This window comes from Fukomys damarensis, unplaced genomic scaffold, assembly GCF_012274545.1.
Source record: "Fukomys damarensis isolate Sample0158 unplaced genomic scaffold, DMR_v1.0_HiC HiC_scaffold_21, whole genome shotgun sequence".
Lineage (NCBI taxonomy): Eukaryota > Metazoa > Chordata > Mammalia > Rodentia > Bathyergidae > Fukomys > Fukomys damarensis.
Window position 1 is genome coordinate 40,915,011 of NW_022900933.1, and position 4,325 is coordinate 40,919,335.

Genomic DNA, 4,325 nt, shown 5'->3' on the forward strand with positions numbered 1-4,325 from the left:
TTTTTTAAGTACCCGGATCGAACTTGGGCCCTTGCGCTTTCAAGGCAGGCGGTGGAATCACTGAGCCAAATCCCCGGCCCTCATCTTCCATTCTTAATGTTGGTGACTTGTGTTTCCTTTCATTTTTCCTTCATCAGTCTGACTAGAGCTTTATCATTGTTATTGATTTTCTGAAAAAAAAAGTCTTTGGATTTTATTGTTTTTCCTTATATTTTTGTTCTCTATTTCACTGGTTTCCACTCCAAGCTTTATTATTTCCATGTCCTCCATATTCAGTTTTATTTGCTTTTCTTTTTCTAGTTCCTTTCCGAATAAACTTCATTTATTAATTTGCTTGACAAATAAAAATTGCACAATTTGCAATGTATAACTTGTTTTGAAATCAGTATACATTGTGGAACAGCTAAATCAAGATGAGTAGGATAAGTATTACTTCACTATCTTTGTTACTTTTCTCTCATTGCTGAGATAAAATACCTAACACCCAAAGTTAAAGGAAGAAAGGTTTGTTTTGCTTACAATTCATAGAGGGTTTGGTCCATAGTCGGCTGTTTCTAAGGCAGAGTGTTGCGTGGCAGAGAGGCATTGTAGAGAATAGTTCATGGTACCCATAAGGTAGCAAAAGCTAGGAGACCTGAGCAGCATCTTTCTGTTCCTTTTATCTCTTTCAAACCACTTAGGGCGGGCAGCACTCACACCCTAATCCTAGTGCTCTTGGGCCTAGCATTGCACCAGGAATCAATTTCACACTCTAGCCATCTCTGAAAAAGCCCCATCTAAGACTGCATGTGGCTTTGGGGGCATCTAGACAAAAGCCATGACATCCACACACTTACAGTACTTTGTGGTAGGAACACCTAAGATGTACAGGCTCAGCATTTTTCAATAACTCAATACACTTATTGACCATAGTCCCCATGCTGCAGCGTAGGTCTGAGCCTGTTTCTCTTGCCAACCGAACTGTGACTTCTGGCCCACATCTTCCTAACTTATTATTTTTCTAGTTTCATAAAGTAGATGCTGAGTTCACTGATATATGACCTTTTTTAGTGTAGGCATTCTAGTGGTGTAAATTTCCCTCCAAGGAATACTTTAAATATTCCTTTCATATTCATTCCATCCAAAATACTTGCTAATTTCTCTTTGGAATTTTCCTTTGACAGCTGGGTTATCTAGCAATGTATCCTTAGTATCAAAGTGTTTGGGAGCATCTTTCAGATATTGATTCTTTAATTCTATCATGGTTAGAGACTACCTTGTATATTGTTTGAATTATTAAAGTCTATTGGCAGCTGGACGTGGGAACATCTACCTGTATTCCAGCACTCTGGATGGCAGACCTATCTCAAAAATAAAACAAAATAGCACAGAACCCTATCACAGGTTGTGATAGTTAACTGTTGTGTCAACCTGATTGGATTAATGATTTCTAGGTGTGGCTGAATGGATTTACTGAAGAAGTAACACACTTCCTGGGTGTGGGTGACACCAGACAATAGGCTTGTAGTCTGAATGGACTAAACGGGAAAGAAGGAGGATGCCTCATTTTGATTTCTTGGGAGGAGCTCTAGTCTTTGCCGCTATCTTAGGACATCTGTCTTCAGGGTTTCAACAAACTCTGGCTTTCAACAGGACTCTGCAGTGAGCTCCAGGCCTTCCACCTTTGCCTGGATCCTTTGGCTCTCTGGTGCTCAGACGGCCTTTTTGCACTCTTCCACACCTGACTCTGCAAGAGGCCACTGTAAGCCTCCCTTGTGAGTCATATCCATATCTGTGTCTGTGTGTCTGTCTGTCTGTCTTTCAATCTATCCATCCATCTAGCTATGTAGTATTGTATTAAACCTGTTGCTGTAGTGAGCCCTGACTGATACACAGGTCAAGGAACATCTACATGTGTATGAGGCTAAGTTGGCTGATGGTGTCATCCCAGCCAACTGTGTCCTTTTGATTTTCTCTCCAGTAGTTCTATCAGTAATCAAGAGAAGAGTCCTGAAGTTTCCAGCTATAATTGTAGATCTACTTCTCCTTTCACGTATTTCCACTTTTGCTTCATGTATTTTGAAGCTCTAGTATTTGGTGAATAAGCTTTTATAATTGCTTTGTTTTCTTCTTGGATAAGCCTTTTACCCTTGGTTATATTCTTCACTCTAAAACTTGCTTTTTTTGTTATTAATACAGCCACTCCTACTTGCTTTTGATCAATCAGTGGGGCTTTCTTTTTATATTCTTTTCCTTTTAATCTATTTCTCTCTTCAACCTATGTTTTCCAGTTTTACAGTGGGTCAATCAAGGCATGAAATGCATGATCTTGAGCACATTATTAAGTTAGACAGTCTCAACTCTTTAATTAGAATGCTTAGGCCATTTACATTTGTTGGGATTATTGATACATTTGAGTTTTGGTCTATCATCTTACTCTTTATTTTATCTATTATTTGTTCTCCAGTTCCCTTTTGTGGTTGTTGCTTTTTTTGGATTGAGTGAATATTTTAGAATTCCATATTTTCTTTTTTTTTTTTTTTGGTACTGGGGAGTGAACTCAGGACCTTGTGCTTGCAAGGCAGGCATGGTGCCTGCCACTGAGCTAAATCCCTGGCCCAAGAATTCCATGCTTTCTTTTCCTTGCATTAGCTGTAACTCTTCAGTATGTTTTCTCAGTGGATATGTTATATGTCAATTAACAATGGGAAAACGATCTGAGAAATGTGTCCTACATGATTTTGTTATTATGCAAACATCATAGATTGTCCTTGCCCAAACTAAGATGGCTATGGTGTCTCTCTGTAATATAATATTATGGGCCACATTCATGTGTGCTACCTGTCCTGGAAATGTCACTATGTGACATGTGACTGTGTAGTATAAACTTTTTCTTAGCACACTATTTTTCCAAGTAATTACATACATATGTATGTATAGTACAAGAACTTTTGCATAGTTTAGAATGAGAACCCTATAAATACACTATAGTACTTTTCCATTTCCCTCTTCCAAGTTTTGTGCTACTATCATCCTTTATTTATATATGTTATAAACCCTAAATGTATTTTATTCAGTGATCTTTTAAGTAAATGTAAAAATAAGAAAAGACAGTTTAGAGGGCCTGGGATTTAGCTCAGTGGTGCTCCTGTCTACCTCACAAGCATAAGGTCCTGAGTTCGATCCCTTGTACAAAAAAAACAAAAACAGAAAACCCCCACAAAAAACAAAAAAAACAGAACAAAATGACAAGACAGTGTACATTTACACTTATTTACCACTTCTGGTATACTTGATTCCTTTGTAGGGACCCAACTTACACTGGTATCATTTGCTTTGTGCCTGGAGAACTTCTTCAATATTTCTTGTAGTCTACTGGTGATGAATTTATTTGGCTTTTTAATGTCAGAAAAAGTCTACTTATGTATGCTATACTTTTGAAACACATTTTAACTGGTTATAGATTTCTAGGTTGAAAAACATTTTTCTTCTACTACATTCTAGTTGTTGTTCCCTTGCCTTCTGGTGTGCATTTTCTTTTTTTTTTTTCTTTTGGTAGTGGATATCAAACTCAGGTGTGGCACCGCTGAGCTACACCCGCAGCCCCAGCTTGCGTTCTTTCTGACCAGAGGTCTCCTGCCATCAGTATCCCCACCCCTTGTTATTTAGCATATCTCTTTTCCTTCCTGCCCACTGGATGCTTTTAACATTTTCTCATCACTGGTTTTCAAAAATTTGGTTGCGTCCTTGGTGTGGTTTTCCTCTTATTTCTTTTGTTTGTTTGTTTGTTTTTGGTATCAGGGATCAAACTAAGGTCCCTGTGCTTGCAAAGCAGGTGACAGAACCACTGAGCCAAATCCTGGGCCCTTCCTTGTATTTCTTATGCATAGAGTTCACTAAGATTCTTGGATTTGTGGGTTCATTCTTTTCATTAAATTTGGAAAGTTTCCAACCATTGTTTCTTTTAAAGTTATTTATAGGGCTGGGGATTTAGCTCAGATGCACTGCATCTGCCTTGCAAGTGCAGGGTCCTGAGTTTGATCCCCAGTACCAAAAAAAAAAAAAAGTTGTTTATAAATCCTTACCCTTTTTTTGAGATTCCAATTGCATGTATATCTGGACTCTTGAGCTTGTCCCAAAGATTACTGAAAGATCTGGTTACTTTTTTTTTTAAAGATCCATTTACTTTTAAAGTCTTTTGTCTTCTCTCTGTTTTATTTTGGAAAATTTATAGTTTTATCTAAATAATTTCTTCGGCATCATCTAATTTTCTATCAGTTCCATGCAGTATAATTTTCTTACTGTAAATTACATTTTGTTTGGATTTGTTTATAGCTTACATATAT